Here is a 12,419-nt window from a genome sequence, read left to right as displayed (position 1 = left end):
GCAAAATATTTAATCACTACTATAAGAGAGCCGATTGTCCGTGTGTCACCATTTTTCTCAGAGATAGCTGAACGAATCTTTGTCAAACTTTCAGAAGTTCAGCAGTGAATGTCGAGGAGTGTTTAGGCCAAAAAAATGAAAATATTGAAGAAAAAAAAAGTTCTATTTTTTTTGGATTTTTAAAATTTTTTAATCGCTCGATAGAGCCTGGGCCTTTGCAGCTTCCGGAAAGGTATAATTAAATTGTTCCTGATTATTGTGTGTGTGTGTGTGTGTGTGTGTGTGTGTGCATGTGAGTGTGTGTGTGTGTGTGTGTGTGCATGTGTGTGTGTGTGTGTGTGTGTGTGTGTGTGTAATATCATAATATTAAATATAAATTTTCCTGAGTGAGTGAGTGCAAGAAAGAGTTTTAGGAACCCACAAAAAAATACAAGAAAAAAACAAATTTGATTTCTTTAAAATTAGAACATCACTGGGCAATGCCATGCACTCCTGCTCGTGCTCAATGAAAAAAGTTATCAATAATAAATCGATAGCTCTTGAAATTATAATTAAAACAGGCACAAACACCATCCTACAACTAGCCTTGTACGAGTTGTGGATATTTGGCTTTCCCAGATATAAAAAAAAAAAATACTCTGAAACGAGATCTAATATATCTGAAATAGTATTTCATTTCAATAAAATGCGTAATCGTCATCACAAATTAATTAAATGTATGTTAGGTGATGTATTCGTATCGTGCAAGGTTCATGCTTGTACGTCTATAATTTGACACAGAACGTATTATTTATGAAACATACTAGCAAATAACCCATCCTTATGGATGGGTTAATTACCCCAGAATTACTGATTTGTTAATTTTCCTGGAAATGGTGCATTTTGATCATGTGACTTGCAATATACTCACTTCCACCAGGTGGCACGATACGATGCACATTTACATGGAGAGAATTTGCTTCCTACCCCTACCTTGAAACCAGGGGGCTATGATTTTTTTTTTTCTTACTGCCTAAAATCTTCCCATGCACCCACCAAGTACAACCACCAGGTTTCAACTCATTCCGTCGAGCGGTTCAGGAGCGCAGATAATTCAAACAAACTCACAGACACACTCATCATATTAAAGAAGTAAAGTTGTGTAAAGCATTTGTGTTAACATTTGTGTAAAGTGGTGGTGATGCTTCGTGTGCAGCCTGCATTTTCTGGAGGCACGGCTGTGCTGCTGATGCAGTGCCCTCTATTACCAGTAAGCTGGTACTCATATTGCTGACCTCGAAAGGATGACAGGCTGAGTCAACCCACCTGGTGTTATTTCAATGCGCCAATAGGGGTTTAAACTCAGAACCCTAAGATCTCAAGCCAGCCACCTTAACTGTTAAGCCAACACCAGGCTTTGGAAAATGGTGACAAGTTGTAATGTTGAAGTTAGTTTCAAAGATTTCCAAGAGATTTCCAGTTACTTTCGCATATAGAATCATCGAGTAAGTACAAGTGGTTTGTAGTGGTAGAGACTTTTGTGAATGTTTTGTCTCTGGCAATATACAAATGTCATTGCGGAGGAGTGAGAATAGGAGAGAAAGAATAATAGCGTGAATGTATTGCTTTGTTGTGTGACATCCAAAGTTGGAGCTTTTCTGCCTTACTTTGAAAATAAACACAAATTTAAGGTACAACTGGCCTGCAGGTTCGGATTGATCGAGTGGAGAATGTTAAGGTTTTGCCACAAATGTGCAAGGTTCAATTTTTGTTCACGTGAACAATGTGAGTTACCAATGAATGTGATAAACTGACGATGTGTGGCGAAACCAGCTCACCAAAGCTCGGAGACTCCGGTAGGTTAAGGCTGTGCTGGGACAAACCGACCGACTGGCGGGGTGAAGATGTAGAGGAAATAGAGTGCTGGGACTGTGCACGAGTACAGTTTCCTGTACCGTCTGACTTTAGTCGATCATTTTCTGTTTTCAACTTCTCGATCTCCCCCTGGAATGGAAAATGTGTCACTCTGAATCAATGTTTATCTGTGAGCAGTTTTTTTTGGAAAGAAGCAACATCACATCAATCCAAAGATGACTCATTTTTTGTACAAGACATATGAAGGACAATCTGAGCCTCAAAAATATAGTTTAAAAATGAACAAAATGTGTTGATTGAAGATTTGCCAGACATATTTTATTACTTCACTTGACAACATTTCTCACTCCCTGCCTGATAAATTGATCCCTTATCTCCATGAGATGGCTCATGTGACGTCTCCGTGCTGGGGTAAGGCCAAGCTCCCCTGAACTTACATGTTCCCATTACCATGGAAAAAGGCCCAATATGGATGCGACTGTGTTAGCCACATATGCTCCATTGAAACAACAGCCATACATCGGAGGTTAGGGATAGTATTGGTGATAAGCAGAAGGCACTTATTAGGTTCAAAAGAACTGGATGCTGCTGATTGGCATAAATACAGGAGTGATCTGAGATGAGCCAATAAACTAATGAGACAAAATAAAAGAGGAAAAAGGGGGATATGGCATGGAGTATCGTCTATAATAATAAAAGGCAGTGTCCGTCTGTCCGTCCATCCATCTGTCTCCTACATAACTCCAAAACCATGAAACCTAGTGGCCCCAAACTTTGCATGCATACACCTGGACCTCCAACAGATTGCAATGATGAAAACTGGATGTTTGGGTGTGTCATAACATCCTTTTTGAAGATGATTAACGAGGTGCTCACAAGAAAAAACCCGAAAAAGCCTTACCAATATGGCGGCCCGCCATCTTGGTCAACCCACTGCGACTCGCTGGGTTCTTAAGCTGCCATTTTGTTTCGGCTTATTCAAACGTGCCTTGCATTGGAAACACGATCAATTTATCATTATATAATTGAAGCAGATCAAAATCTGGATTTGGATATGAGGATTTGACCCGAGGCCCAGAGGAGCACGACACACAGCGAGGCCTGGGTTCCCACCAAAGAACGTGGGGTTCCCGCCAACGAGCGTGTGGTTCCGGTCAAGGTCCCGGACGATTTCCACGATTACTGATGAGACACCCACCAGCAATCAGAGTTAAGTGCACACAAACGCTATTTATTTGGTTATTTTATCCTTTGTCTGTGTTCAGGTCTGTTTGGGAGTGCTCCAATTTAGGTATTTATTATTATTTGACCATGTTTTATTTTGTTACCGGCATTTCTTAATAAAGCCGGCATTTTCTTGTACATTTTAAACTCGTCTCGGTTTGAGTTGATTTATTGCAGGTTTGAGGACTGCCGGTGGGATCCGTGAAGGTAAGCGCTCTGGTTTCTCCCCCTCCTTCGTTTCCCCATGCGTATTCTCCACCATTTGAACTGAATGCCTTGGAGTAACAGCTCGTTTGGTCATCTGTGCTACCCTAAGGTGTTCACCAAGGGCAGTCACACGACAATATATAAATATGCATATATGTATATATACTGTACATTATATATATATACAGACTTGGCATTTAATATGGAATATATTTTTGTGGGGGTGAACTTACTTTTCAAGATGTCTTAGAACCAAAAGTTCATTGGAATTATGTTGAAATTATTCTAGATTTTGTTAATGTGACCTTTAAAAGAAACAAAAACCACATTTGACATTTCGAAACAAATAAATTGATCCTTGAAAGTGATGTAAACTGATATCGAACTCAATTCATGGACAGTACTGTGTTAAACTTCTGTACGTTTTCCAGAAGTATCTCTTTATTTTGCACATTAGCCAAATTTTTTTTTAACAAAAACAAAAGTTAAATTACGACTGGGATTACGGACAGTAAAATTACAGTTCAGTACTTCGTGTAACCCCCACGAGCATTCAGGAGAGCACGTACACGTTGAGGCATGCTGTTCACGAGATTTGCCAAGGTTTGGACAGGAATCGCTTGCCATGCAGTGACAATAGCCTGCTGCAATTCACGCACAGAGGTCGGTATTGGAGAAGGGACACCCTTCTGAGCATTTTGTTTCAGGATCTTTGCCACCTGACCTTGAGTGATGCCATACTGCCGAACAATAGCACGCTGTTTCATGTCGGAATTTCGTAAAGCCACCACTCCATGACAAACAGCATTGTCGAGTTGACGGACCATCTCCAGAGGAAGCGGCAATAACTTTTGTAGACGTGCAGCAGTTGTTTTCCACTAATACAGAACGCAACAATTCTTATATACCCGATTGTGAAGCCAATCGTCAAATGTACCTGTCCGTACATTTTGTCACTCCACCTGTGATATAATCCTGTTATTGACTTCTTGCTGTGACAGACAATCAGTGACATGGTTCTTTTAACAAAGAAATCACCGAAGCATAAAAGAAACTCACCAGATTGATATACTGAGTTCAGAAAGTAAACCCAAGTTAAGAAAAAAAAAAAATTCCATATTATATGCCAAGTCTGTATATATATATACCAATACCGAGGCCAGAACGTCCCGCAGAACCACAAGGAGGGATGATCGCCAGCTGCACCGGTTAGTCCGCAATGACCGTACCAAGTCAGCTAGCTAATCGGCTTCGGGCTGAGTGGCAGCAACTGACAAATGTGCCTGTATCCAGAAGGCTAGTCAACCAACGACTGGTTCAAGCAGGCTATTGTGCCAGGCGTCCCCTGAGAAAGCCATGCCTGACCAGACAACACCGCCAGCGCCGATTGCAGTGGGCCAGAGAGCACCGTCAATGGCAGCCAGGACACTGGAATCACGTGATCTTCAGTGACGAGTCTAGATTTCTGGTCTATCATCAAGATGGCCGCGTCCGAGTGCGCAGACAAGTGCATGAAGCCGACAACAAAGATTGTATAGTGCCAAGAGTCCAAGCTGGAGGTGGTGGGGTGACGGTTTGGGCTGCTTTTCATGCAGGGGGCAAAACTGACCTGTTTGTTCTGAATGGAAACCTGAACCAGTTCAAGTACAGGGCCATTCTGGAAGAAACATTGCTTCCATTTGCTCATGCAGCCTTTCGAGGAAACTTTGTCTTCCAAGATGACAATGCACGGCCTCATCGTGCTCGCATGATCCAAAACTTTCTTGCTGACCGTGGTGTAGAGCATATGGAGTGGCCTGCCACGTCCCCGGATATGAATCTGATAGAGAACTTGTGGGCAGAATTAACGTGTCAAATCGACAACTTGGACCAGCAGCCTGCCTCTGTGCGTGAATGGCAGAAGGCTATTGTCACTGCATGGCAAGCGATTCCTGTCCAAACCTTGGCAAATCTCGTGAACAGCATACCTCAAAGTGTACGTGCTCTCCTGAATGCTCGTGGGGGTTACACGAAGTACTGAACTGTAATTTTACTGTCCGTAATCCCAGTCGTAATTTAACTTTTGTTTTTGTTCAAAAATGTTTTGGCTAATGTGCAAAATAAAGAGATACTTCTGGAAAACGTACAGAAGTTTAACACAGTACTGTCCGTGAATTGAGTTCGATATCAGTTTACATCACTTTTAAGGATCAATTTATTTGCTTCGAAATGTCAAATGTGGTTTTTGTTTCTTTTAAAGGTCACGTTAACAAAATCGAGAATAATTTCAACATAATTCCAATGAACTTTTGGTTATAAGTCATCTTAAAAGTAAGTTCACCCCCACAAAAAAAAAAATTCCATATTAAATGCCAAGTCTGTATATATATACTATATCTATATCTACATATATATATATATATATATATATATATATATATATACATATATATATATATATATATATATATATATATATATATATATATATATATATATATATATATATATATATTGTTGCGGTTTTGAGATTGTAAATATGACATCATTAAAGGTTAAAGGTTTGCCCCCCATAGTTCGTCCACAAGCAACACGTAGGCCCACTTAGAGTATTAGTTATGTCATAGTATGTGTAAGAGTAGGCCATTTCCCTAGTAACATCTGCATTGTGTAAAGAAATGAGCTTAGGTCCCTTTCATTTTGCGGCCACCCTCCAATTCCATCATGGGCATAATCGATCCCGCGCCCCATTTGGCATCCCTCAAGTTTGTTACGCTTTGGCTGCCGGCAGCGTTCGCTGCCCTTTGTTCGCTCTAACTAGCCAAGTGACACAAGGTAGGCACGAAAAGAGGGAGGAGCGTGAGGGTCGAGGTGTGGCCGCGTCAAGCAGCGCGTCAGAAGGCGATGACGGTAAGGGCTACCAGCCAACCAGGGCTGAGAGGGCATGGCGTGATAGGGCGTGGCAAGACGCGTCTAGTAAGTTCCAGAGGGTTCGCTGGGCAAGGCTATATAAGCCAGCGCACAAAGCCCTTGAAAGGACTCGCATGCATACGGAGTTGAGAAAGGAGAGGCACTTGTGAGGACTTACGAAGGACTTGTTGGAGAGAACTGATTCGGAGCACTCGTGTGAGGAGTATTCGGAGGACCAGCGTGCACCGGACAGTATCGGAAGTATTTGTCGAGGGCATTGATTGAGAAGCGCCTTGTTAGCGCCTTTTCGTTTATTACGTACGCGGCCGCAGCCGCAAGTGTAACCGCCAAAGCCCGGCCCTACCGTTCACCCTGTAATAATCCCGTGCGCGCCAACGGCACGCGGAGAGCTCCTGGCCGCTGTATTCATCTTCTTCGCAGTGCGACTTGGGGACCGGAGAGCGAGCTGCCTGGACGCCATCCCTGGACCATCGACCTGTTCGTCTGCAACCCCGTGTGAGTGTGTCTGAGTGTGAACGGGCCCGTTTGTCCAGGGAATAAGACTGTACTTAAGGCTGCACTGTGTTTTCTTCTGCTGATTATTGTACAAAGTCTAAATAAACCTTGTTATTCCTTTTCTTCCAAATTCGACCGTTTCCGTGATTTCATCCATTGGGTAAGCGTGGCACGATTACGAACCGCTCGGATCGGGATCTAGTCATTGATAACGGCTCGGGTCACGGGTTCACTACCGCTCGGCGTATCCACCAACACCCGTGATTCGGGCGAGGCTTGTCTCCTCGTTTCAGGGTAGCGTTAGTACTTAGGTAATAGCGAATCTGGTCCAACAACCATATTTAACGCTGCTCGGAAAGGACGTCGTAGGCCTCGGGTCCCGTCGGTCAGTTAAAGACAAGGGGACTAATCCCCCCTCGGTAAGGGGAAAAGGTCGGCGCTGAGATCCGCAACAATATATATATATATATATAAAACATTGGCAGTTTTTGAGCAAGTAACTCAGCAGAAGGATTTTTTCTTTGTGTATACAGAGTCGAGGCTCATGTAAGAGCTAACACATTGCACACGAAAGCATGCACGGACCCATAAAACATACAATAAATAAAGGGAGCGGGAGACAAGAGGGGGAGAGAAAGAGGAAAGGATACAAGCACAACAACAGTAGAGGACAGGGACGTCGATAGATCTGTGGAAGGGAGAGGGCTGGTGTGAGGTGGTGGGGAGGAGTGAGGGTGGGGGGGGGGGGGAAGTTAAGCAAATTATACAAGGGGTACACGGTATGAAGCAAATTAACACTACTAAGAATTTCACGAAAGTAGTTGGAGATTGAAAGCGATGGATTTGGGATGTTTTAATGGGGGTAGAAAAGATCAAGGTTTTGGTTGGGGAAAGAGAAGATATGGTGGTGAACAGCTGTTTTAAAGACCTGGAGGGAGGAGTGGGATTGAAGAGAGTGAGAGAGTTTGTTCCAGAGGCAGGAGAGAAGAGGAATGAAAGAGTGAAGGTAAGCAGAGAGTCTTGATTTTGGCAGTTTCACCAGTAGAGGTTTGCTGGCAGATATTTTGCGTCCTGCAGGAATATTTGGGGGACAGAGCACATACAGAGCAGGGGGAGCAAGGCTGGAGAGGAGTCGATAGAAGACAGAAAGACCACCAACCTGCTTGCGGTGAGAGAGAGAAAGGCCCTCATAATTGGCTTCATCATGGGAGATAACAATGATTCTGAAAGCTTGGGTTTCAAACGCGTGAAGCCGAGCTAGGTGTGAGGCAGGAGCACCAGCCCAGAGGGGAGAGCAGTATTCCATTGAACTGTGGATGAAAGCTTTTCATGTGCTGAGGAGATCAGAAGTGCCTTGAAAGAACTTCGCATGATGGAGGATGTCCAGTCGGTGACTGGCTTTGGAGGCCAGCTTGGAAATGTGGTTTTCCCAGGGAAGATCATGGCAGATAGTGACACCCAAAAGCTTGAGTCACATAACTTCTTCGAGAGGATTGTTGAGAAAGTAGATGGGAGGGTTTTCCAGTCGGTCTTTTTGGAGAGACATAGTGAGAGTGTGAGATTTGTCGGAATTGAAACATGTTCCAGTTGTTTGACCAGTTTGTGATTTTGTCCAGGTTTGCAGAGAGGGAAGAGGCTGCTGCCTGCAGATCTGAGGGTTGAGATATGGAGCGGCAGAGAGTGGAGTCATCAGCAAAAAGATAGAGGATTTTCCAGAGAGTCGGAGAGACCATTAATGAAGACCAGAAAAAGCACAGGTCTAGAACTCTGCCTTGAGCAACTCCAGCCTGGACAGGAAGGGAAGATGAGAGAATTCCATTCAGGGCCACACGTTGACTGCGACCAGAGAGGAAGTCGGAAGACCATGTGTGAAGGTTTCCATGGTTTTCCATGGATGTAGAGGTTGTTGTGGTTATGGGCTGAAGCAAGAACAGTGCATTAGCAGGCAGCAATAGGAAGAGCAAATCGGATCGTATGTTGTATTAATTAAGCACTCTTGGTGAATGCAGATAGAGAAATAGAGACATACAGGGATATAGGTGGAAATGGTAGGTCGATGGTTGTGATCTGTGGATATGGGTGCTGTTTTACTGTTTATGGGGATGTTGAGAGGAAAGGTTGGGCAAGACCCAGGGCTATGTTCAAAGCTGCACCCCCTCTGCTTTACTTTGGCTATTGAAATGCATCTTGAGGATGAGAAAAGCATATGGAGCTTACCAAGGCAAAAATCCCACACCTTGGAGAGGTGTCAAGATGTTCAGAGGGCAGAAAATTATTTGTACGAGTAGTCACCATTAGGTTTCAAGTCACTCTCGGTCAGTATTAGCATGAACACCACTTACCAGAGAAAAAAAAGACAAGGACCTTTAAATCTCCAACACCTGGGCCAATGGGACCAGAAAAGTTAAGTTTTTTGCAATTTCAACTTTCTGCCAAATCGATTCGATTCCTAGATCATTGGTTCCCAGGATAGCATAATTAACCACTGGTCACCGATCAATGCTTCATTTTTATTATTTTCAGAGGCCTGTGTAAATTTTACTTTCTAATCTAGTTATGGAAATTAGCTTGATGATGCTCAATTGTGCACCTCTGGAAAAGTTGCACCCAGGGTGGCCACACCATTTATCCCACACTCTACCACCCCATACGCCTTTCTATGCTTATGGATGTGGGTGTTGTTGAGTATCAACATGTCACTTGTGAAAATTCAACTCCCAAATGCCTCAATCTGCAAAAGTAATTAAAAAAGCATTTCCAATGGGTGGATTGGGTGTGGAGGGGGAACCATTGCCTGCATGTGTTGTTGTTGTTGTTGTTGTTGTATGGCCCCAGACAGTTCTCTTGAACAAGCCTGCGACATGGAGAAAGCCGATCGATTTGGCAGGAGTGACCCAGAGAACCTACAGATCCAGGATGGAGTATCCAGCCTTCGCAAAGTTAGGGCCACGGCAGAGTTAGAGAGATAGAGAGTGAGTGAAAGAGAGAGAGAAAGACGGAAAGAGAGAGAGAGAAAGAAAGACGGAAAGAGAGAGAGAGAAAGAAAGAGAGAACGAGAGAAAGAGAGAAAGAGAGAGAGAAAGAAAGAGAGAAAGAGAGAAAGAGAGAAAGAGAGAGAGAAAGAAAGAGAGAAAGAGAGAGAGAAAGAAAGAGAGAAAGAGAGAGAGAAAGAAAGAGAGAAAGAGAGAAAGAGAGAAAGAGAGAAAGAGATAGAAAGAAAGAGACAAGCGGGAAAGGGCCCCAATCCCCGATCGGCATTCTGGCCGTGACGAATCCGGGCAGCAGGGAAGAATGGGGAAGATTTGGCCGCCAACTTGTGTACAACCACCATGAAGAGGCGTCCCTGATAGTTGTCGTCCCTGTGCTGTGAATGGTTGTGGAGGGTGTTGTCTTGTCTATTAAGTAACCTTGATGCTCTGGGATCAATAGTTTTGGGAGGGAAGGTTGATACAGGCAATCTGGGCCAAATGCCCTTTTTATGCCCTTAATTTAACTGTATAACTGCAATGCATAAAATTTCAACAAGAAGAAGTCGACTCATTTTGGTTTTTATATTGAACAACGCAGGCTGATTATATTCATCCTTTGGCCTTGACAGTTATTGACATGAGAACTACCTTAGTATGAGCCATCATGCTTGTAAAAATCAATATGGCTTTCAAATGAAAGTCATCAATAGAAAACACTCAAAATATGAATTATGATGAAACAAAACCTCTTGGATTTCCAGTGAAATCAAATTAAATTGTTTCAACTTGTGGACTTCCAACAAAGATAGAAACATTACATGAAATTATATCACCGGGCCCATTGCGCTGTACATTGCAGCTACATTTTAAAAATAGTTCCACATCAATCATCTCGATATAAATTTATTAAATTACATGTCCCATTTTTGTACAATTGGCCTGTTAGCAGTGTCCACATGGAAAAATCCACGCTACCCGTGTCCGCAAAAGTGCGGATCGAACAGCCATTCAAAAGGATGTTTTACTGCAGACTTCAAGAATCAAATCAGTTTAATGGCATCAAAGACAACCACTGAACTATACAAATATTCCGCTTCAATTACAATCAGTCGTGCAAGTACGAGGAGAATAAACAAACATGCCCGGCTAATTAAACGACAATAATTGTACACCTGCCCTGCCTTCCAAGATTTTTGGAGCGAATGTGAAACGGAATATTTTCCATACTGAAGGGCCTTATATAAGAACGCCGTGCAGCATTATGTTCAAACAAACCACATCTGCCATGCTTAAATCCACACAGGCTTTGGCCCAAACTACCTGCATATGGTTCATGGCTTCTCGCAGCTGATCGAGCTGATGTGCCGAGCTGAGCGCTTCCAGTCGAATATCGGTCAACTTCATCTCCTTCTCGCGCAGCTCTCCACGCAACTGGATTACCTTTTCTGCCTCCGGTTCGGCCGATTCGCAGATCCTGAGGGAACAACCACAAGCCCGTGCTTATGCCTGGCTGTCCGAAATCCACCGACACGTGATAACAAATCAGACACCAGTATTGCGGCCTTTGCATTTTCTGCCACTTACTTAGCCAATCATAACTGAGGAAGCCAGATCTAGCAATTGCCAAAAACGATTATTAGCATTAAGTTTCCTCACAATCAATGGTATAGTCTATCCTTATAACTGCATTTATTGTCAATTTAATGTGCACTGAGTGGGATCATCAAAAATGTAGTAGTTTGAGAGGGTCATTAACCAGTGTGGCAGCTACATTCAAGTGCAAGGTGTGCACAGAGGGAGCTGCAGATGGAAGAAATGTTGAGTTGGATCTTGGAGACGGCGTGAAGCTGGAAGGTGTGAAAACATTTTGTTACCTAGGAGACATGCTGAATGGAGAAGGTGGATCAGACTCGGCAACGGTTGCGAGAGGGCCTTGTCTTCCTCTCTGGAAGAAGTTTCAGGAAGAAGTGCATGGAAGAAGTTTCGGGAACTGAGTGGCGTTCTGACGAGGGGGGGGAGTGTCGTTGAAGCTGAAGGGAAAGGTGTATGCTGCATGTGTGAGAAGTGTTATGATTTATGGGAGCGAGACATGGGTAATGAACGTAGAGCAGCAACGAAGGCTGGAAAGGGTGGAAATGCGAATGGTTCGACGGATGTGCGGAGTATCGTTGAGAGAGAGGAAGACAAATGATGAATTGCGAAAGATGATGGGAATAGAGCCTGTGATGGATGCTGTGAAGAGAAACAGGTTGAGATGGTTTGGTCATGTGTTGAGGAAGGATGAAAGTGAGTGGTTGAGAAGAGTGATGGAAATGAATGTCGAAGGAAGTAGAGGACGGGGAAGACCGAGAAAGACTTGGCTAAAGATGGTCGAAGAAGAAATGTGGGCAAGGGGGTTAACAAGGGGAGATGCAGAAAATAGGGCAAAATGGAGAAGATTGTCATGGGGCCCGCAAGGATAACCCACGCTCTAGCATGGAAAATGGCCTTAAAATGCCTGTTGTTTGTTTGTTGTATTTATTGTCAATACTGATAACCAAACACAAACCCTTACAATCAGTCACATCCTCATGTAAGACAATTTAGTCACAGCTGCAAATCTCTGCTTATTGAGATCACTTCTGTATTGCATATACGACACTGACGCCAATATCAATAATCTCTTAAATATGGCTTCCGTTCCACCACAAGCTTTCTGCACGAACCCCTTCATGCAACCCAACCGACTTCAGATATGTTTTTCAATCCTACTGAATTAAT

The 12,419-nt window shown here is 43.4% G+C and overlaps 1 long non-coding RNA gene across 1 annotated transcript in view; it reads right to left on the bottom strand.

The window, feature by feature from the left end:
- Nucleotides 1-1,815: 1,815 nt before the first annotated feature.
- Nucleotides 1,816-12,419, bottom strand: part of LOC144889478 (uncharacterized) — an 11,772-nt gene continuing 1,168 nt past the window's right edge. The window contains exons 3-4 of the long non-coding RNA XR_013621765.1: nucleotides 10,980-11,133; nucleotides 1,816-1,983 (exon numbers count right to left, since the gene is read on the bottom strand). This is a non-coding gene — a long non-coding RNA (uncharacterized LOC144889478). The remainder of the gene's footprint in view (nucleotides 1,984-10,979; nucleotides 11,134-12,419) is intronic.

This window comes from Myxine glutinosa, chromosome 1, assembly GCF_964187855.1.
Source record: "Myxine glutinosa chromosome 1, kmMyxGlut1.1, whole genome shotgun sequence".
In the NCBI taxonomy this organism is placed as follows: domain Eukaryota; kingdom Metazoa; phylum Chordata; class Myxini; order Myxiniformes; family Myxinidae; genus Myxine; species Myxine glutinosa.
This window is presented reverse-complemented; position numbering and strand designations above follow the sequence as displayed.